Source organism: Acomys russatus, chromosome 13 (genome assembly GCF_903995435.1).
Source record: "Acomys russatus chromosome 13, mAcoRus1.1, whole genome shotgun sequence".
NCBI lineage: Eukaryota > Metazoa > Chordata > Mammalia > Rodentia > Muridae > Acomys > Acomys russatus.
The window spans coordinates 43,548,293-43,572,109 of NC_067149.1; the positions used below are offsets into that span (position 1 = coordinate 43,548,293).

Here is a 23,817-nt window from a genome sequence, read left to right on the forward strand (position 1 = left end):
TTCTTTAATTTTAAAAAACAGCAGAGAGATTCAAATAAAGTCCCTTCCTCAGCAGCATTATTCTTGCCAGAAGCTTCCTATCTATCTATCTAAACTAAAAGACAAAGATGTAGTAAAGTAACTTGGTACAATGGAAGAGCAGAGAACAATGAAAGGTCAAAGGTCAAATGCCAGTATTAAACACAGGAAAAGGAAGCTGAAACTAAGAGCATGATGGTCATGGCTACTGAAATCACATGCAAAAGGAAGGGTGGATGGTCGGGAATCAGATCTCTTTTCTTTAATTAAAAAGTGTTTTATTTTTATTGAGTTTGTACAAATATATAAAATTATTGTAGAAATGAATAGAAGCTACCGGAGAGGACAAAACATGATACAAGAGGTTCTTGCATATTTTCTCTCAATTATTGTTGTTTAGAAGGCTTTGAACCTCCCTATGTTACAAGTACCCTGAACAATCTGCCACTGCCAGTTAAGCACTTTAAGTTCCTGTTCTAGGGTATGAGTCCTGCTGCCACCAAGTGGCAAGGCAGAAGGCATAAATGAGCTCACTGTCAACATGGGCTAGGACAGGAAACACAAATCCACTCACACTTCCTGATGACTGTTCTCAGACTTTCTCACTAACACTGCAGCTCTGTGGTCCCTAATCTGTCAAGCCGGTTTCCTTAACTGCTGACTCTTCATGACTCAAAAGCACGAAGAGTGACAGTTAAAAATGCCTATCTCTCATCAGTACTTTTCTATTTTCTAAACACCATCTGTTTCTTCATTCTGGAAAAATGCAACTGAGAGCAGCTGTGGTAGGGAAGCTCCCTGTCCTTCACTGAAATTCTTTGTGGCCCCACAGAAATCTTGACATCCATATGGCCACCTACCCCTTTCCTAATTTCACATTTGCATTAGTTTGTTGGTCTCTCTTTGAGACCACAAAGAAGAAGAAAAAAACTTATTGCTTTGATTTAGTGCAGTTTTCTGGGGCTCTTTGTGGGCAAAACTTTATTTATGTTTTTTGAGACAGGGTTTCTCTGTGTAGCCTTGGCTATCCTGGACTTATTCTGTAGACCAGGCTGGCCTCAAACTCACAGATATCCACCTGCCTCTGCATCCCTGAGTGTTGGGGTAAAGGTATGTACCACCATGCCCAGCTTGTGAGCAAAAATTTTGCCAACAGTATACTTGTTTAATTATCCTGACCCTCCCTCCTAAGTTTGCCTGGCAGACTAATGGTTACTGAATTGTTTAATCTTAGATTAAAAGTGCTGTGTGGCCAAGATGCCAGCACTGGTGACAGTATGCATCTATCAATCTCTTCTCACATTGGGCTTCAGAGATTGAGAATATGAAGGATGTCAATTCAAAGCTGACAGTTATGAGGTAGTTTGTGATTTTACTCATTTTATATTATACTAGCCACATGGTGCAATTGATCTGGTTGTTGTAAGAAAAATAAAGCCAGTTTATCCCATCAGACTAAAGGCTACAATGAATAAAATAACGTTACTAAGGTAGCTAAGAAACTAAATGAACTGCTTATTTCACACATGAAAATATTATAGGCATTGACTACTCAGCATATCTTTCTTTGGGCAGTATTGGGAACTAATCAACTTTACCATCTGTCTGCTTCCTAGCCAAAAAACTGGAGACTATGGTACATTTTAAATGTCAGTTAACTTCATCAGAGACTTCACTAGTATATTTGTATATTGTTTATTTTTTGTTGTTTTTTGGGGTTTTGTTTATTTTTTAGAAAACTAAAATGCCTGATTACAAAAGAGATGCCAGCAATCCCTAGGGAGGGCGCTTACAGCTGTGAAGATGAGGGAATGTTTTTTTAAGATTTCTAACGGCAAGACTTATCTAAATTACACAAGCTAGTTCAGGCTTATGGAACATGTAGCCCTAACTATATCCAAGGTGAGTTTTAAGCAGTAAGTTGTGATGGCCTACTTCTGACAGACGACATAACCTGGCAAGTGGTACAGCTATGTTAAATATTAATGAAGATCAATGCGACAGCAAAAGAATCAAAAACAATAATACCGTCATAACTGCAAAGGCTGACAGTAAGAGTGCCAGTACTCATGGAACTGAACAGTCTCAAACACTTGAGAATGCCTGACATTTGGGCTCTAAGACTGTAATTCTGGAATAAGTAATAACTGTTAATCAGTTTACAGAAAAAAAATCAAAATTACACTTAGATCCCTGGCTTAACATATACAAGGTTCCACTTTGAAGCTAACTATACTCTGGTAAGAAAGAAATTTGGCTCTTCTTTTGTTCATTATCTTTAAAACGCCACATTCTTATAGTAAAGGGGACAGCATAGGGAAAAGGAAAGAGGAGCAAAATGATATGACAGAAGAGAGACGACACACGGGGAAGAAGAGCAAGAAGCACCGTGTACATATCACACATTTCTGGTCATTTCAGTCAATTCTCAGAATTTCCCACAATTCATTTTTCTATCACAGTTTTGTTTAGGACACAATATTTGGTAAGTGCACACTAAAGAAACAAGTTGCTTTGAATTAATATTAGAAATAAAGTAGAAAATTGTTTTTTAAAATTCAACAAATGTTTAAAAGGGTCCTGTTCCATAAATCATCCTAAATTATACACAGATTATTTATTTTTATTCCTTTTTCTTGCCAACCTTTTTTTTTTTTTTAATCTCGTATATGATAGCTAAAGCTTTTGGCACTGAGCCAGGTTACTGTCACAGGTTATGAAAACCTGGATACTTGCCTTCATTGCTCCTCCTCAAGCATGTTCATGGGGCACAGGTGTCCTTTTAGGGAAAGCTGAAAAGCAAGCATAAGAATCGAAGTGAAACTTCCTATTACAGACCTATTACAGACACACGAAGAAAGGCCAAATGTACACAATTACAATTTTATCTTCTACTAGTAGAAAAGGGGTAGAATAATTTTTTTAGGTTTTTGTCAATATCTTCTAATTTTTAAAAATGTAAAACAAGAAGACATTTTTGAAAAAAAAAAGTTATCAGCACTATAAAAATAAAGTGCCAAGCATCCTGGTATATGCCTTTATTCTTAGCACTCTAGATGCAGTGACAGCCAATTTCTGGCCAATCTGGTCTACATGCGAAGTCCCAGGTCAGTCAGAGCCACACAATGAGACTGTGTTAGGGAGTTGGGGGTGGGGTGGAGTTGAGGGTGAGGTGACACAGGTCACAATTAATATTTTAACATGATTGTACTGAATAACAAACAGATACTGTATCAGCTGTAGTCTCCAACTAACATGAAATTTTAAAAGATGCATAGGAAAACACAATTTTTGTAAGCTTCCATTCAAAGGCAATTTTAAAGCCAGGCACAGTGGTCTAACACTTATGATTTGCAGCACTTAGAAAGATCACAAACCCAAGCTGGCCTGGGGCACACAGTGAGATACTATCTCAAAAACTAAGGGGTGGGGGGGGGCAGGGGAGAGAGATAATTCTAAAATCGATTTACTGTGTACAGCTGAGAACTGAAATACATCAAAATTGAAAACTAGCTTCTAATAGCTATCACTACAGATGGAATTTATTTAGAGAAGTGTCATAGGAATATCTGTTATGTACTCAAAGTTATAGAGTAAATTATACAAATTTACTCTCAGAGAACTCTCATGGGACAGAAACCAAGATTTGTAAGCTTAAAGGCTGAAGACAGCAAAGCAATTGAGAGCTAAACTAGGAACAGAGTAGTTCCAGAGTTGCTAAGGAGGTAGAGACAGGTGGATCCTTGGGGCTCGCTGGCCAACCAGGCAAGTTGGTGAGTTACACACCAGTGAGAGAGAGCCTGTGTCAAAAAAAAAGGGGATAGCACTTGAGGAATGACAGCAGACTCCTGACCTTTGACCTCTATAACACATGCACCCACTGTTGGCCATTCACACCAACTCAAATTGCAGGAAAAGCCTTCCCTGCCAAGGACTCCCTTGGAAACCTTCAAGGGAGAAAAGTGGCCAGCTCCTCCCCACCCCTAACCCCACCTACAGCAGCCAGACTCCCCCACCCCCAATACTTCCCTAACAGCCTTGACTGTCATTTTCTTTGTTTTGTTTTTTAAGATTTACTTATTTATTTATTATGTATACAGTATTCTGCCTGCATGTCTACCTGCAGGCCAGAAGGGGGCACTAGATTACATTATAGATGGTTGTGGGCCACCATGTGGTTGCTGGGAATTGAACTCAGGATCTCTGGAAGAGCAGACCATGTTCTTAACCACTGAGCCATCTCTCCAGCCCGACTGCCATTTTCTAATGTCTGTAATGGTCATTCCCAATCCTGAGACAGAAGAATGCCCAAGACCCACCCTAGAAGAAAAATCCCACCAATCCTAAACTCCCCCAAGCTCAGGACTTGAAATCCCAGGAATCCTCATCCTGGAAAGCTCCACCTTGGAAAGCTCCACCCCCGGAGAAATCCTATATAAGCCCTGCTTACTGTTCAGTTCCCTGCTGTCTTCTCCTGGGAGCAGAGGCAGCCACCCCTGGATTTATCCCTCCCAGTAAATCTCTTTTATGAGATTTGCTACCTAGTGTGAGTCTCCCAGGGGAAGAAGCAGAGAAGTGGAGGAAGTGGAGCAGGGCTGAGGCTCCTGAGCTCCTCAGCTCAGCTGGGGATACCCTGTCCTGGGAGCTGCAAGCTGAAGAGGAGCTGTTACACTAGAGGACTACAGCTCAGGGAGGGAGACCCTCCCTCAGGGCTGCAAGGCCTCTGCTGAGGAGGCTTCTTCTCAGATCTGTGTGGTTCCTGGGCTCCCTTGTCTCAAGATACCCTTCCGTTGGGACACTGTCCCAGCTCAAAGCTGTGTGGCTCCTGGGCTCCCCTTTTAACACAAGCAGTAATGTCAATAACCAGTACTGGGGACGCAGCGGCAGGTGGATCTCTTTGAGTTCGAGGCCAGCCTGGTCTACAAAGTGAGTTCCAGGACAGCCAGAGCTGTTACACAGAGAAACCCTGCTCAGAAAACCAAAATTATTATATTTACCATTAGAAGTCAGGTCTAAATAAATTCTTCCCTTAAAAGACTTCTGTCAAACATGTCACAGCAACAGAGAGTGACTAGTATACATGGTAGACAAATAAATAAATACTTTTAAAAATTCCAACTTTATCTTCCTCTTGATTCTTCCTGTAGAATCCTCAGTAAACATCGTATTATGACCAATGTTTCTTTTCTTTTTGTTTTTTGTTTTCTTTTTTTCTTGTTGAGACTGGGTTTCTCCATGCAGCCTGGACTTGCTTTCTCACAGAGATTCCCCTGCCTCTGCCTTCCTGAGTATGCCACTGCACCTAGCTATGACCAGTGTTTCTCAGTCATAGCTTTATTTACACTGTTAAAGTTCTTCCCTTTCAGAAGAAAATTTAAAGCCAGTTTCTTTTACTCCTTTTTTTTTTTTTTTAAATTTAAATAATGAGAGACTTTTTCCATCTTTTAATATATGCTTAGTTTACTGTGAATAATTACCTGGCTTAGACAAGATAGATGACAAAGAAAAAGTTTATAGATGTAAACTCCTGAGTTAGACTGAAGGAACTGTAAGGAAATAATTAAAAACAAAACTAGCATGATCCATTGATCTGTTAGGCCCAGAGGAAAAGGCATACTCACAGTCTACTACCAAAAAGACAGAAAGTTGAATCATGCTTGTTATGCTACTTTTTTGTTTGTTTGTTTTGTTTTGTTTTTCGAGACAGGGTTTCTCTGTGTAGCCTTGACTGTCCTAAACTCACTTTGTAGACCAGGCTGGCCTCAAACTCACAGCGATCCACCTGCCTCTGCCTCCCCAGTGCTGGGATTAAAGGCGTGCGCCACCACCGCCCAGCTTGTTATGCTATTAAAACTAAACATGTACTGTATTATAAGTACATCGACTCATTCTTGAATGAAGGACTGGTAACTAGTGATCCTATTAGCCCAGCAAGAGAACCACTATCCTGGTACACAGGGAAAACAATTTAGACAAACAAACTTCCAAAAGTGGGAAAAGCATGATCACAGAATAGGGGTGACACAAGAAAAGCAAAAGTAAACCCCAAAATATCAGTAAGTATATTAAATATAAAAGTAACAAAAGATAGAAAACATTAATGAAAAATATTATTGTGGTACTTACAAATTTTACATGTAAAATAGGGCAACACAAAATAAAAAGTGAAACTACAGAAAAGCCAGAAAAACAAATTAGGAGAGCTGTACTACCTCACTGCAGTAACCTAAGTTCACCAAGTTTAAAACCCACATGCTTGATACCCACGAGAATCATGCAAAAACAAAGACCGGGAAGGATCTTGTTTAGCTCTGTGATGATTACATCCCTGGATGCAGGCTCTGGTGCATGCACAACTCTGAGGCTTAACCACAACATCACTAGAGTCTCTTGGCACTCGACTACCAACACCAATCTAAATATAATAAAACACAACTGAGAAAGCTGGAAAACAAAGGTATTCTGAGAACAGACACAAAAAGAAAGTCAGAGAACAAAGATTACTAAGAAAAAAATTGAAACCTTTGGTTTCTATGGCAATGATGAATGTCAACTTGAGTAACTCATAGCAATAAAAAACATCAAACATAGCCAAACCCTAAATAGAATAACACAAATCCCCACTCTAAACAACTAGTAGACAAGAACTTGTGGTCAAATATATCCAGTTCTTTACCTCAGTACTTATCATGAAACACATACCCCTTTGAAGAAAAATGTATCAAATATACTAAAGATAGCAATAAAAACACACCCTGTAGAGACAATAAAATCATCAGGGTCAGACTCATGACATACATTTTAGAACGGCCAGTGAATTTAAAGCAGTGTTAATTAATTCAGTTAAGGCTCCAATGGAAAAGGTTGACATCGTGTGAGGCTAGATGGAATTTAACAAAGAAAGGGAACTCATAAAGAAACCAAATGGAAGTGCTAGAATTTAAAACACAGTGCCATCGTTTTTGTTTATTTTCAAGACAGGGTTTCTCTGTGTAGCCCTTGCTGCCCCCACCCCAAGAAGTATCTTTTGTTTGTTTGTGGTTTTTCAAGACAGGATTTCTCTGTGTAGCCTTTGGCAGTCCTGGTCTTGCTTTGTAGACCAGGTTAACCTCGAACTCAGAGATCTACCTGCCTCTGTCTTCCCTAGTGTTGGGATTATCGGACATGTACCTCACCCAGCAAGAACAGTGACTTAACAGGCACTTACACACATACTGAACAGCACTCTTCAAATCTTCGAAAAGAGAAACAATACAATTTAGGCCAGCAGAAATTAACCTGAACTAAAATATGAAGTGGAAAGAAACTGAATTATCTTATTTCAAAAGCATCTAAGAACCGTGGGAAATACCAAACCCCATTACACATTTCTTCTTCCAGTGCTCTTTTACTTGTAAGCAGATAGAGGGGTACTCTGTCTATCTGTTCATTTGGATAGGCACTCTTGTTCGACTATATGCTATGCTTTCCCCTTTTTAACCGCTCTCTTTGCCTTTGGCTTCCCATCAGTTCACCATGATATGTTTATGCTTGTTTTGAGGGACTTATCATTTGGTGTTGTCACACTTTCTTATGTGTGGTTGGCACCTTATAGTTTTTTAACCTGATGAATCACATTAGGGTTGTTTACAGGAGTGCAGCAAGAGCTTGTTACAGGAAGATGAGCACCTTACCAATAGCTATACCACTGAACCTCTATGAACCATAGATTCTGTATAAATCCTTCTCCGTGACTCAGTGTTGACAGGTAGTCACAACTAATGTGAGTTTTAAAGTATAGCAGCCATACCATGTCATCCCCAGGAGTCAGCATTCTACACCTTTACCCTTTCTCTGGCTCTTAAATTTTTCTCATCCCTTCTTCCACAATGTTCTCTGAGCCTTAGAGGTTGTAATATAGATGTTCCACTTGTGAATGGGTACTCAACAGTCATTTATTCTGTGTAGTTTAGCCAGTTGTGAGTCTCTCACCAGCCTCTGCTTCTCTGACCAAAGCTGACAGTAGGATTAGTGTGTGGGCACGAACAGTTCTTTAGAAGGCAAATTGACAGGCACATCATGTCATTTAGCAAAACAACAGTAGTAGCTTCCTCGCTAGGGCTTAGAATCACCCCAGCTACAGGCTTCTGATCAGGTTTACAGTATAGACATGAACTCTCTACCATGGAACAGGCATCAAATCGAATCAGAAAGTTTGTACTCTCACAATGGCCTTGTAACAATGAGTTCATCTTGGCTGTCTGGTCAGTATGGTTGAACACAAGATCCACAACTGAGTAAGACTTTCACTGACAATTCTCCCTCAATGCACCTTCCAACACTACGTGTTAGCATATAAGCAGCTTCACAAGTCTGCCAGGCTGCCTAGCAACCTATGACATCATCACCTGCCCACCACTAGGTGTGCCACTGCCCAAAATTTTAAAAAGGCAAACCAGCAGGGCGTGGTAGTGCATGTCTTTAATCCCAGCACTCAGGAGGCAGAGGCAAGTGGATCGCTGTGAGTTCAAGGCCAGCCTGGTCTACAAAGCGAGTCTAGGACAGCCAAGTCTACACAGAGAAACCCTGTCTCAAAAAACAAAAACAAACACACAACAACAACAACAAAAAGGCAAACCAACCTCTCTCTTCCTCCTCCTCTCTCTTCTCTGTCTCTCTCACACACTCTCTGTCTCTCTTTCTCTTTGGGGCACCCCTCGCCTTTCCTGCTCTCCCACGTTCCTACAATAAACTTCTTCATGTCATATCTGTTGTCTGGTATCTTATTTTTCATATTTAATACTATGAGCGCTAGCCAGCAGGGGGGATGTTCCTGGCCCAGTTCCAGCTTTAGTTGTCCTGAAACCAAGGTATGTAATATATCAGGCTTCAAGTTCATGACTGTCTGTGTACCAGTATTTTAAGAGGAGAAAAAAAAATGAGAGAGAACTATTTGGATAAAACGGTGGAGATAATCTGTAAATATCTTCCTGACTGCTATTTCCACAACCACCTAAAGATTACTCTTTCATTCCCGTGAGTATAAAGGGAAGGCATCAGTTTTTCTCAGAGTCTATAATCTTCAAATACGTTTAGAAATAAAGATATATACCACCATTAAAGTATAAATTACAACCAATAGTCAGGCATGTTGGTTACTGTGTGGCTTTTTTTTAAAAAAATATTCCACTGTAGAGGCAAGCTCCTTAAAGCACACGATGTGCTGAATGGGAAATAAAGCAGTCTACCCTGCAGGAAGCTGATTAAGCTCAGAAAGTAAATAACTCAGAGATTTCAAGAAGTTCCTGAAATTGACAAGATTTACTAGGCACCTACCTCCTTACACATCTGTAAACAGTAAGGCTGCTGACTCATACTCTCAGAGACAAGCTACCCCAAAAGACCCCTGTTGAACTGCCTGTGGGCTGTGCAAGGCACTCCAGGCTTCCAGTTTTTGTGAGCTGTCAACCATGCTGGTAGGTCTGGTAATGTGGGTATCTCTGAAGCATTTCTTCTCTTGTAAGTAACCCTTCACCCATACCCCTCCTGTAAATACATTCTCTGGTTCACCAAGATGGTCTTCAGCAGTATCTCTACTTTGGTCTGGAGTACTTTCGTCTGTTTGTTCATGTTTCCCCAGGAATAGTATCAGCCAACAATAGTGAATATAATTTCTGCACTCAGGAAGGGGAGGCAGGAGGATTATAAATTTGAAGCCATTCTAGCTTCATTCATACCAACAAAGAGAAGGAGGTAAACTCTTACTAGGAACACTGAGGCAGCATTTGCTAACCTCAACTCTCACAATTACAGATGAAAGGGCACCACGGCAAGAACAGTAATGACATTAGAAGTCTCCCACAGAAATGCCCCTAAGGAGTGTCTGTGAGGGCAGACCTTGTATTTGCATACTCAGTGAATGGTGGAGGTCAGTACCAAGAACACTCAGGCAAACAGGAATAATACTTTCAAGAGGTAATGAGGCACCTGCTAACTGTTAAAAATACAACTGTCTCCAAAATACATATAAAGAATTTTAGCCTCAGTGGGCTGATATGATGGCTCAGCAGGTAAAGGCTCTTGTTGGTAAGCCTGACAAGCCAAATTCAGTCCCCTAAACCCATATGATGGGAGGAGAAAACCAACCTCCATAGGTAATGGGTGACTTTCACATGAGCACCATGACACACACTCCTACTCTCCCAAACAAGTATAGTAAGTAAACAAAAATAAATTGGATATAATCAACATTTAAGTCTCTTTAAAAAAGAAATTTTAGCCTTAAAACATGTCAGCTAAAGTTAGGCTTTTTATTACATTAGTTTGGTGTATAGGCACACTGTCAAACCAAAAACCAAACCAAACCAAAACAAAAACCCACTTTCTTACTAACAAAATAAAATAGCATATGCAAGAACCTGAAAAAAAATCTAACATGAAAATAACAATGGCAATAAAGAAAACAAACCACTTATATAAAAGTAGATAAAAAATAATTAAAAGTGGGGGTTTCAGCCCCGTCTCCTTATTTAAATGTGGATTCACACTATCTCATTCAGGATATTGATGAGTTTATTTTGCCAACTGGATCTAATAAGACCCAAGACCAATTTGAACTAGCTTTCTTTACCATTGGAGGATGCTGAATGACAGGGGCTGCATTTGGGGCAATGAACTGTCTTCCTCTAGAATTGAATGAAACCCAGAGCATGGCCTGGTCCAAACCAAGAAATGTACAGATTTTGAGTACGGTGACCAGGCAATGAGGCACTTTGGGCTACTACTCTAGGTTCTCTGGCTTTGCTCTATAGTGCATTTGGTGTTACCATTGAGAAAACACAGGGTGCAGAAGATGACCTCAACACAGTAACAGCCGGAACCATGACGGGAATGTTGTATGAATGTACAGGCAGTCTTCCAGGCTTAGCACGCAGTGGCCTGGCAGGACTGACACTCACCAGTGTCTACGCACTATATAACAACTGGTAGCACATGAAAGGTTCCCTGCTCCAACAGTTACTTTGAAGAGTTTTGACACCTCAGGACTGGGGGACACTTCATAGTCATCCAGTTCAATTAATAAGTCAGTCTGGAGTTGCTTTCGCTCTTGTACCTACAGTTACTTTGGACAATTGGAGACTCTGATTTACTGTGACAAAGACCATGGATGTTTAGCCCAGACTGCACTGCTTGCCCTTAAGTAAGTGGACAACCCCTTTGATGGCTCACTGAGTGGGTTGTCTTCTCCTTTGGAGATGATCTTGTACCTGTTTTCTTTCCTGCCCCCAAAATTGGAAAACCATTTACTCTCCAAATTAAGGCCATACTTATTTTCAACACTTTTATCAGCATGTTGATTCATTTAAAAATCCCAAACTTATGTTGCCCTGTATTCCAATAAAGGGTGAAAATAGAAAAAAAAAAAAAAAAAAAAAAAAGGAGGTTCTGGAAACAGTCCAGAAGCTTGTTACATTAGCACAAGGACCTGAATTTGCATCCCCAAGCACCCACATAAAAGATGGATGTGTATGTATGCATCTGCAATCCCAGTGCTCCTAAAGGGAAGTGACAGGCAGAGACAGGGAAATCCCTAGACACTCCTGGGACAGCCAGGTGTTCACAGCGTAAATGCAGCAAAAAGACCCTTTCTCAAAGAAGGGTACAAGATCGATATGGAAGGTGTCCTTTGATCTCCACATACACCCTTGTACTCTCTCCTTCCCTACCTCTTTATACACACACACACACACACACACACACACACACACACACACACACACACACACACACACACTCCTACTAATTATCTTACCCAGCCTGCCTTCCACAGCTCAGAGGTATTAACTGATACAAACTATCACATGCATTTACATAACTATTAATAAACATTTCCATGACATTCAAGTTTCCTAAAGCCTTTCTTAGCTCCTTATATGTTCTGACACACAAAAAAGTAGTTTACATGTTCTAGATTTAAATACAGTATATACTTCCCTTAAGTCTGCTTTTTTCATTAAGCCTAATTATTTTAAGGTCTGTTTATGCTGTGAACACCATCAATAGTTCCTTCCTTTTCATTGTCAAGTAGTATTTTACTGAATAAGTAGAACACAATTTCTTTATAGATGTGTGATTGACACTCAAATTGTTTGATGTTCTTAGCTATCAACAAATCTGCCAAACACACGTGTACACAAGTTCTCATGTGACCATATGCTTTGGTTTGTCTTGGAGAAATACTTACAAACAGAATGAGTGGGTCATGTGACATGTATGCATTTACAGCTTTTTAAAGCTCTGCTTAATTGCTCAAAGTAGCTGTTCCTTTTTCCTTCCCACTGGCAATGGAGAATTCCAGAAATTTTCCATCCTTGCCAACACATGCCCTTTTTCAATGAAAGTTACAGGAGAGAGTGGGAAGCAGTGCTTCCTTACAGTTTAACTTTCCACTTCCCTGGCTATGTCTGGTGACTTATACATGCTGGAAACAATCTCTGCCAGATAAAATGTTTTGCAAGTGTCTTCTCCCAGTATAGGTTGGTTCTTCATCTTTCTAATTGTGTGCACCAAAGAGCCCTTTGGATTTTTACTGTGACAAACCCCTTCATCTACTGTTTCCTAAGTTTCCTGCCTTTGTATATCTTTTTTTTCCCCAGGGGGAAGAGGGGGGTAGTTCTAAGATCACTAATTTTTTTCCCTGTATTTTTTTGTTTTACAGGCTTATGTCTTCAATCTAAGGCTATGCTTATTTGAAATGAATTTCTGTGTCTATGTATTATGAAGTCTTCCATTGCAAGTCAAAGTCAAGAACATTTGGTATGCATGGCTCTCCAATTGGTCTAGGACCATATGCTGAGAAGAATGGCTCTTCATGGAAAACCAGCTTTACCCCTCTATTCAACTCTTCCTCAACAGCTACCCACCTCCAGCAAGCTCTCAACAGTCCTACTTCCCTGGCCACCTTCTTCATTCCAACAACTAACTGCCCAAACCCCAGTCCTACAAAAATCCAACTTTCCATCTATTCCCTAACTAAATTCTGCCAGCTGAAAATGACAAGGGGGGAAAATAACCTCACAGATCTGTGCTGACCAATGACAACCGAGATTCATGCTTCTAACACAGAACAAGCGCTGCTGCTGTTCTCTAACGCTACTGCATGTCTCCAGCGCATTCACGCGCCTAACCCTTGGAATTACTTCACTCTTCCCTTCTTCTGTCCTCATGCCTCCTTTCAACCCTGAGTCACTGAAACAGTTGGCTAACAGGCAGACAGACTCTGGACCACCAAAGGGAGACAAACGTATTTCTTATCTCACAGCACTGCTGAGAACAATCACTGACATAATTATACATGGAAAGCACTTGATCTCCAGTCTGTTACTATGCAAGCCAACTCTCAATAAGAGATGCTTCTGTTATCACTTTTACTACAACTACACCACGAACCAGGATGGTGAAGGAATGCATCTAATTACATAACATACTATGTGTTCTTATATGTGGCTATACATGTGAATACACTGTGTGTGTGTGTCCATTAGGAAAGATTACATGACACAAGACTTTAACATTTAGATTAAATATTTGTTATCATAACTTCGTATTTTACTGAAAGGTCCGCTTTTCTTAACAGTAGACACAAAATCTGTAACAGTCTACATCATGATAGAAAAAAAGTGTAGAAGGCTATCATGGCTCCATCAGCTTTTGTCCCTGTACCTACCTTCAAAAAGAAGGACTGACCTATATGTCTAACTTTTTACATAATTCAAATAAACAAATGAATGACTGCCTAAAAAGGTATCATACTACAGCTGGGTGTGGTGGCACACGCCTTTAATCCCAGCACTTGGGAAGCAGAGGCAGGTGGATCTCTGTGAGTTCAAGGCCAGTCTGGTCTACAAAAGTGAGTCCAGGACAGCCAAGGCTGTTACATAGAGAAATCCGGTCATGAAAAGCAAAAAACAAAAACAAAAGGTACCATACTGTATTATTCTAGCTGGGTTGACAGAAACGAGAAGCACTTACTCCACTGACTGCCAATACCTCTCATCTAGCTGATGGAGTGGAAGCTCTGTGCTTATGTGGAACAGGGCTCAGAAAACAATCCAGTACATATTTAGATCAGACCTAAAGCATACATTTAATTTGGCATCTTACCTTCCTTCACAGAATCCCCTTTGTGAAATAACTTGCATCCAAAAATAATAGCCTCTGCTCCAAAGATTAATCCCTAAACAGCAGTCACAGGAGATTAAAGACCTTTTTAACAGGAGTGTTTCTGTTTTCTTTGACTCCCTGAGCGGTCTGAGAACTGTTTTTGAAACAATACTTACAGTGCATTTGTTCCAAGGATCACTACGCTGAAGCATGAAAATAAGACAGTGCACACAAAGCCAGAACCATCCACACATTGTTCTGACAGATCCAGGCCAGTCGGCTGCAAAGCTTCTCAACATGCGCACCCCATACATCTCTGCACATCCTCAGCTCTAGCAAATGTTCCTTTCCCCCTGCAAGGCTAGTTCTATATTTTGAAAAAAATAAAATAAAAACAAACCTTTCAATTGTGTGGCTCAACCTTATAATGGGTAAAAAAAGAAAATAAAAAAGAAAAAGACTTGTTATAAAAGAAAAAGCTCTTTGTTATATAAACCCTATTAAAATCTGCTTAGCAGAGCTGAGCATGAAGGCACACGCCTTTAATCCCAGCACTCGGGAGGCAGAGGCAGGGAGATAGATCCCTATGAGTTCGAGGCCAGCCTGGTCTACAAAGTGAGTCCAGGACAGCCAAGGCCAATACAGAGAAACCCTGTCTTGGAAAAAAAGAAAAGAAAAGAAAAGCAATCTCATGAGATAATGATTAAAGACATTTGGGGGAAAAATCTGCTTAGCAGAAATGCAGGCATCTAAGCTATAAAAAACAGTATGACAAAGATCCCAGAGATAGTGAGCATTCTAAATTCATGAATTCCACCTCTGCAAATTCAGCTAGCCCGAGATGAAACATATTTGAAGGGAATAACAACTGTCCCGACTGTGCATGGAATTTCTTGTCCTTACTCCCTACAGCCCAGCCCAGCTCTTTACACAGTCTCTCTATTGTGAACTGATACTGTGGGTAAGCCTGAGAGGACTTCAAGTGTGCAGAGTGACATTATATAGGTTATATGCAATACCATGCCACTTTTTCAAAGATTTCTTTGGCATGTAGGACTCTCAGATACAAAGTCCACACAGGAGCAGGTGAATTTTAATTTCTTGAGGGATAAAAGGATTTACAAAGTATCTATAGGGCTGTGAATGGTGCAGCATGCTTTCTGATCTCAGCTTAAAGTGTTAACATATGTTTTTACCTCTTACAAACATATATTAAGATAGTTACCCCTACCCCACAAAACAAACAAACTCAACCAAGCCGGGCCTGGTAGTGGACACCTTTAATCCCAGCACTTGGGAGGCAGAGGCAGGCGGATTGTTGTAAGTTCGAGGCCAGCCTGGTAGTTTACAAAGTGTGTCCAGGACAGCCAGGGCTAACACAGAGAAACACTGTCTTGAAAAAACAAAAAACCAACCAAAACAAACAACAAAACGGAAAACAACAACAAAACCACAGAAATAATTACAGGAAAATATGTGGAGACATTGGAACCTGCGGCCTAATGAGATGGCTTCAAGAATAAAGGTGCCTGTCATGCAAGCCTGGCAACTTGACTTTAATCCATAGAACCAATGCAAAAGTTGAAGGGGCAAAAAGTTGTCCTCTGACCACCAAATACACACCATGCACACATAGTCAGAAACACAGACAGACAGACAGACAGACAGACACACACACACACACACACAGTAAACAATCAACTGGTATCCTTGTGAACTGTTGGTAAAATATAAAATGAATTGTACAGCCACAGTGGAGAAAATAGTACAGCAGATTCTTCAAAAACAAACTAATCAAAGAACAAAACCCCATGGAATTACCATATGATCCAGCAATTCTACTTTTAAGAACAAACTCAAAAGGGCCAGGCATGGTGGTGCATGTCTGGATCCCTGCACCACTTGGGAGGCAGAGGCAGGCGGATCTAATTTTGAGGCCAGCCTGGTCTACAAAGCAAATTCCAGGACAGTCGGGGCTACAGAGAAAAATATCTAAAAAAACAAACACCAACAAAGCTAAAAGAAGTACAGCCCAGAGATCTGTATACTCATGCATACAGAAAGAGCAGTGCTAATTATAGCTAAAATGTAGAACAGCTCAAGAGTTCAGTAAGGGATAAATAGATACACAAAATACAGTATATACATATAACAGACTGTATGTCAGCCTCAAAAATAAAAATGTAGAACTAGCAGGATGGCTCAGTGGGTAGAGGCACTTGATGCCAAGCCTGACAATGTGAGTTCTATTGCTGGGACTCACATAGTAGAAGAAAATGAACTGGCTCAAGTTGTCCTCTGACCTCCACATATACATTGCAGCACACAAAAGCTTATACAAGAGGAAGGGAAGGAGGAATGGAAAACTGCAATATACTTTGGCAAGGAGACATTACCAAGTGTCACAAAAAGACAAACATTTTAATATCTGCAAATGAAATATTTAGAATAGTCAGTATCATGGACAGGCAGCTTAACAATGGTTGTCAGGGATTAAGGATGGCAGAGATAGGAAGAAACAGGGGTTACTGTGCGATAGGACTAGTACTTCAGTTTTGAAAACAAAAAACAAAAAAACAAACTGTAGTAGAAAGTAACAATACTATGAGTGCTTTTATGTGGAGACAGATCTTTGCTATATAGCCCAAGCTGGCCACAAACTCAAAATTTTCCTGACTATTGAGTGCTGAAACATAGGGATGATTAACTGTGATTTATTTAACATACTGAACTGCACACTTAGAAATGGTTAAGAAAGGTCTAGGGAGATGGCCCAGTCAGCAAAGTGCTGCTAAACAGGTGTGAGGATCTGAATCTGCAGTCTCCCAATCCATATAAAAGCTAGGCCTGTGGTGCTACTCCTGTAATCCTAGTATCAGGAAGGCAGAAACAAAAATATCCCTGGAGCTCAGTCATCAGTATCCTTGAATCAGTGAGCTATAGGTTCAGTGAGAGGCACTTCAAGTTTGGTGCATCAAAAACTAACACTCCTGCTCTGTAAAATACTTGGCTTCTTTTAGTATCACTTCATTTTCTTAAAGAAAGATTCAAAACTGCTTAAGCCTTTCTGCAACCCCCACTCTCCCAAGCCCTCCCTCCATGCTAACTCTCAGCACCAAGCTCTGCTGAGCACACTACTTCAACAGTCTTTAATCCATTTCTTTTTGTCCTCTCCTCAAATAGCATTCTCATGGAGGAAATAACATCTTTTACATGGACAACTGAACTCACCTGTCCCCTGCATCCATCCTGGTACCCTCCAAATCCACTTCTTACCTTCAAATCAACTGTTCTATAAAACACAGATCTTGGACCCACATTTGGGTCATATGACTGTAATTTTAGCATTTAGGAGGGAGAAGACTTCAAGTTCTTGGCCAGACTAAAGTACATAGTGGGTTTCAAACCAGTATGAGCTATACAATCAGTCAGGTCCAGTATGGGCTATACAATCAGGTCCAGTATCAAAACAACAATAATAAAAAGTAAATCTTAGGGTGGGATGTAAGCTTAGCCTAGTGTGCACCCTACCAGAGGGAGGGGTGACTTAATGTACTATGCCTCTTCTTTAAATAATTAAAAGATCACTAATCATCTTTTTGTTTCTCTTAGAATGAAGGCAGAACTGAACATGACACCTATAAAAATCTCTGGCAATGAAAGGCCATAGTCTTTCTCCAACCCTTATTGCAACTTAATCAGGTTCCTCATATCACAATTGTTTTTGTACCACTCTGGACCATCCCTCCTGTCTGTTAGGTTAACATTATCATTATCAGAGCACAAAAATAATTTTTTAGGAAGCTCTCCTTTGTCTAGCCAATCTGGCCAATGCTCTCTTTTGTCTAGCCAATCTGATCAAGGGTTACTCAATGCCTGGATGCTCCCATACTACTATCACAGATGCACTTTCACCTTTACCATTTCTGATTGCTCCACCAAACACTAAGTTCCAGCATGAATCCTGCTCCCAATAATCAAACATGGTCCAGACTACCTAAGTGAAAGTTCAACTATGGGGTCACAAAACATTCAACATCCACTCACACTATTTCAAGACCCTTATTATCTTAAGATCTTTTTAGCAAGGCCCTTTAGCTATGATAATGAAAACTATTTACACTAGGCCTTCCTCTGATCATCTTCTGTAAATGCAAGAAATTATCAAAACACTAAACATCATTGAGTAAAAAATAACAAAACAAAACAAAACCAAACCAGCAATTTGAATTGATATGACTACAGTTTTTTTTAACACTGTAACTGGAGGTGGTTTTGGTCTTATTTTAATATCTCAATTGTCAAGCTCCCAAACAAAGACAAATCCTTGGCTTGCCTTGAAAAGTGAACTTCTAACTCAATTTGTCCCCAAACACCATACTAGAAACCTACCCCTCAAATAGCATCTAAAGAATCTCTAAACACTTAAGGTAGGGTGGAGGGGTGTTTTCAGTAGGAAAAAGGAGACAAAATCTAGGCAATGTTTGGGTGAAAAATCCCCCTTCCACCATACAAAATAAAATGGACGTCTTGGATAGCTTTCTCGGGAGGGAGGGAGGGAAGGAGGGAGGAAAGGAGGGAGGGATGGGGTGGGGGGGAGAGAGAGAGAGAGAGAGAGGAGAGAGAGAGAGAGAGAGAGAGAGGAGAGGGAGAGAGAGAGAGGAGAGGAGAGAGAGAGAGAGAGAGAGAGAGAGAGAGAGGGAGAATATGAATATCCATGCAACTGTTCTAAAGCCTGAGTAAAGATACAGTTCTTATAGAAATCACCCATTTTGATGGCAAGCAAATAACTTATAATGGTATTTCAACAATCTTTTTTTTTTTTTTTTTTTAAAGATTTATTTATTAAGTATACAGTGTTTTGCTTGCACACCAGAAGAGGGCACCAGATCTCATTATAGATAGTTGTGAGCCACCATGTCATTGCTGAGAATTGAACACAGGACCTTTGGAAGAGCAGGCAGCACTCTTAACATCTGAGCCATCTCCCTAGTCCTATTTCAACAATCTTAAGCCATAAAAACATTATTATAATTCATGAAAAAAAATGAAAAGATTCCCATTGTGAAAAGAAACTAATATCACAGGTTATTAATATTTAAGAGAAGATAAACATTTCTAAAGAAATAGTTACAGGGAAAGAAACTGGTTTTTCAGATTTCAAAATAAAGGGCCAGAGCAATAGCTCAACAGTGACTGTTCTTCCAGGACCCAGTTTCATTTCCCAGCACCCATATGGCAGCTCATAACTGTCTGTAACTACACTTCCAGGGGATCTAATGCCCTCTTCTAGCCACCAGGTGTATAGACACATATGCAGGCAAATACTCATAAAATAATAAAATGAGCTTCTTAAAAAAAATGGCCCAAGGAGTCCGAATGAAAGTTTATTGACAATCTATCCCATTTTTCATCCATTAGTCTCTTGCAGAGCAAATCATTTACCCTTGACTTTGTTCTCATGAGTAGCTATGACCAGTACAAAAGCAAATGTCAGTGCATGAAGCTTGCTTTACTTACTTACTTACACACACAAACACACACACACACACGCTTTTTCAAAACAGGGTTTCTCTGCATAGCCTTGGCTGTCCTTGACTCACTTTGTAGACCACATAGATCTACCTACCTCTGCCTCCCAGGGTGCTGAGATAGTGGGTGTGTGCCACTGCACCTCTGCTATAACTGTTTATATTTTTTTTAAGATTTATTTTATGTGTATAAATGTTTTGCCTGGGTGTATGTATGTGTACCATGCATGACTGGTACCTGTGGAGGTCAGAAGCAGCCAACAGGTCCCTAGAACTAGAGTTGCATATGGTTGGCAGCTGCTGAGAATTAAAGCCAGGTCCTCTGTAAGAGCGGCCAGTGCTCTTAACCACTGAGCCATCTCGTTAGCCCACAGAACTGTTTCTTAAATTTGTTACTCTCTACATTTACACACTAAGAAAAGAATAAACAAGCTGTAAGAGACTTGTGGTCTCATGCTGCCAGTGGCAAGGTGAATGGCACTGCTGTTCCACACAAGTTTATAAAATTAAACATGCATCCTAGCAATTGTACCCTTGGTGTTAGTTCCAGAGAAATGGAAACATAATCACATAAAACCGCGAATCTTTATGGTGCCAAGAACCAAAAGAAATGTCCCCCAACAGGTCAACAGTTAAACAAACCTTGTTTTTTTTTTTACAGCATGGCCATTCCTAAATAAATCGAATATATAAAGGAAGAGCTGCCAATATGCAGACTGAGCAACTTTGATAGATCCAGAGCATGATGCTTAGTGAACTTTTTAAGTAAACCACAAAAAGATTCACACTTTAAGATTCAATTTGCCCTGATACTCCAATTTGAGTGAAGATGGCACTATGTAAATGGTCTCTAAAGTACTTTTAAGTCCTGGACCTGTCCCAAATATGTAGCTCACTTCCATTCTCAGCAGTGGCTTCCCTTCTCTTTCTTAATAAACTGTCTCTTTTTCTATCACTATCCATGTGTCCCTGGCCCAATTCTTTGTTCCATAACACAAGAACCTGGAAATCTCATCAAGTGCTTTCTTTCTGGACTCAAATTCATAACTATAACAGAACTTCACACAGAGAGAAGTGGTTATGATAGATTAAAGAAATCTTTACGTTAGATCAAACTGCAAAGGCCTAAACACATGCAGAATTGAGCACATGTACAAACTGGTGAAAAGCTAAGTCTCTAGCTAATATATTACACCAATGCTACACTGTCAGAAGTGTGGTGAAGGGCTCAAGGGACTCTGTGTACTAATTTTGAAACTTCCTATGAAATATACAATAATTTCAAACTCAAAACTTCTTTAAAATATTGGTGGAAAGCACTTAGGTCACTAAAGACGTAATTCTAAGTAGCACTTTGTTGTGTTCTAAGAGTCATTCTCAGGAACTACTAAACCAAAGCAAGTGGTGGGAACTCCTGAATTTGCAGTCTGGTGTTGTCTAAACCCCTAAGCTTGTGGCTGATATTTGACATAAAAATGGTGTTAGTGAGAACTGCACCCCTATGGATACTTTTATGTCAACTTGACACACGCCATAGTTACCAGAGAGGAAGGAACCTCAACTGAAAACATGCCTCTTTAAAATCAGGCTGTCCACAAGCCTGTAGACCAATTTCTTAATTAGTGATTGCTATGGGACAGCCCATTGTGGATGGGGCCACCCCAGAACTGGTACTCTGGGTTCTATAAAAAAGCAGGCTGAGCCTGGGAGTGGTGATGCATGTCTTTAATTCTAGCACTTGGGAGGTAGAGGCAAGAGGATCTCTGAATTTGAGGTTAGCCTGCTCTACAGAGTAAGTTTCACGACAGTCAAGACTACCCAGAGAAACTCTGTTCAAATAACAAAAACAAACACACAAAACAAAAAAGTAAGCAAAGAGAAACAAGCTAGTAAGCAGCACTCTTCCATGGCCTCAGCATCAGCTTCTGCCACCAGATTCCTGCCCTGTTTGAGTTCCTTCCTCCAATAATGAACAAGAATATGGAAGTGAAAGCTAAATAAATCCTTTCCTCCTCAATTTGTTCTTGGTTATGGCTTTTCATTACAGCAATAGTAACCCCAACTAAGACAGACTCTAATCTATAAAAATTACACTAATTCCTAGTAGCATCTGAATTGCTCTATATTAACTTTGATGTTTCATTATTAAAACATGCTATTTAAAAAATAAAAGCAAATGCCTGGGCAAGGTGGCCCATACCTGTAAATCTCAGCACTTGGGGGCTGAGGTAGGCAGACAGCAAACTTGAATATATACAGGGCCACATAGTGAGATTCTGTCTCAGAACAAAATAAATTAAAACTCACACCATTTAGGAAGTACTTGCAAGCAGAAATGAAGATATTCTAAAGAGACACTTGTGTCCTTCCCTTTAGCTAACAGACTATGGGGGGGTGGTCTTTAAGAAATGGGGAATTTCCCTGGGAATCTCATTCAAGAAGAAAAAAGCTAAAGCTAGTGCCAACAAAAGAGGAGATTTATCTTCCAGAAAAGACTTCACAGTTCTGACAACTTGTCAGGTCATCTTGCACAAGACTGGAGCCCAGAGAATGAAGGATCAGTGATGGCCAGGACCACATTTTGACCAGAACTGCTTAGTTATGCAAGCCTCTTGCCCTCTGTTTAAGTCTAAATTTCATGCCAGGGCCCCAGAAGATGGCCTAGGGTTGTGGTAGGGGAAAGGAATGTCCACAAAATCTCATTACTTGTTCCCCTTCACAATGTAGCCACAAATAAGTCTCCTTTTTCTGCTTTCCACTATTACTTGTTTCTTGAATTGGCCTATTGAGTATGGGTGGCCAAGCATAGCTTGTTCAGGATGCCAGGGCCTAACAACACTAGAAATGAAGCAGGCTAGAAAAATGGGAAATTACAGGGACATGAGAAGGGAGAGGAGCCTCTCATCTAGAAGTCTAGCTGAAGTCTCTTACCAGGAAAACAAAACTTCCAACACAGTTACCAGGGGCTGCCAGAAGGCCTTCTCTCTTCCAGCTATAAGGCTGCAGTTTTCTGAGCCTCTCACAGAAGTGCCACATACAAGGAAAAGGATATACACTAAAGCCCATGTGCAGCTCTAGGGCCTCCTCTTACTCTCACTTCCCAAAGGAGAGAGAAGGGGTCTGCAGAGACGGCTCAGCAGTTAGCGTACTGGCTGTTCTTTCATAAGGTCCTGCCTCAACTTCCAGCACCCACATGACTGTCCGTACCCACTAGTTTTAAAACTCCTGTTCCAGGGCATCTGACACCCTCTTTTGGCTTTCATGAGCATCGCACAAACATGGTACACAGACATAAATGTTGGCAAAATATTCTTACACATAAAACATTTTTTTAAGATGAAAGAGGAAAAGCATTTCTTAGTAACCTTTCGAGATGTAATTTGAGAGATAGGACCCAATGGTATATATGGCTAATGCTGAGACAAAATTGTCATTCTTCCCCGAGGAGCCCATATCAATACTTAGACATCTCTTCCTATATGGCGCTCCCTCCGGAACACATACCCCTTATTTTCTGTATCTCTGAGAAGCACTCATTTGTGCTCAGGGTTATCTTACTGCTTCTGAGCACCTCCCTTTTCTCTTAGCCCTTGTGTATATGCCTACATTAAAATCTCCAACCCTGATTTAAGTTGGTTAAATCTGAAATCCTTTTCTGCATTGAAGCCATGAATCCCAGTTTGACATAAGTGAAGATCCCCCAAAGGATTATGGGAACTAGAGCTACTGAGGATGACAGCATAAACCTGTGTCTTTGCCTTCTCACTGCTAATAGTAACAGTACAATTGAGGTTTTCTAGGCCCCAAATCTAAAATTATGAATCATCAAACAATATGGTGAATTTCAAGTATGACTTCACTCATAGACGAGGAACAGAAAACAGTTGAGAGAAACTGTTTCCCAAAATAAACCAATGTTATACAACACCATGAACTTATCCACCAAAGACTAAGCAGCATTTGGCCTTCACATTTTTTAGCCTGGTTAGGCTTCAGTGAGATAATATCCCCTTAACTAGCTACTCCTCTAAATCAGTAAGACATGTAGATGGAGTACAGTGAAAAGAAGAGTACAAAGTCAAGTCACAACCACTCTTAGCTAGCTAGAAGAACATCTAGCTATCAG

The 23,817-nt window shown here is 40.3% G+C and overlaps 1 protein-coding gene and 1 pseudogene across 1 annotated transcript in view; one reads left to right on the forward strand and one right to left on the reverse strand.

Annotated features, from left to right (window-relative positions):
• Tmcc1 (transmembrane and coiled-coil domain family 1) overlaps positions 1-23,817 on the reverse strand; it is a 146,358-nt gene that overhangs the window by 93,858 nt on the left and 28,683 nt on the right. Inside the window, exon 2 of the mRNA XM_051155139.1 lies at positions 2,755-2,810. The gene's annotated coding sequence lies outside the window, so the exon portion shown is untranslated. The remainder of the gene's footprint in view (positions 1-2,754; positions 2,811-23,817) is intronic.
• On the forward strand, positions 10,056-11,022 carry LOC127197660 (mitochondrial import inner membrane translocase subunit Tim23-like; annotated as a pseudogene).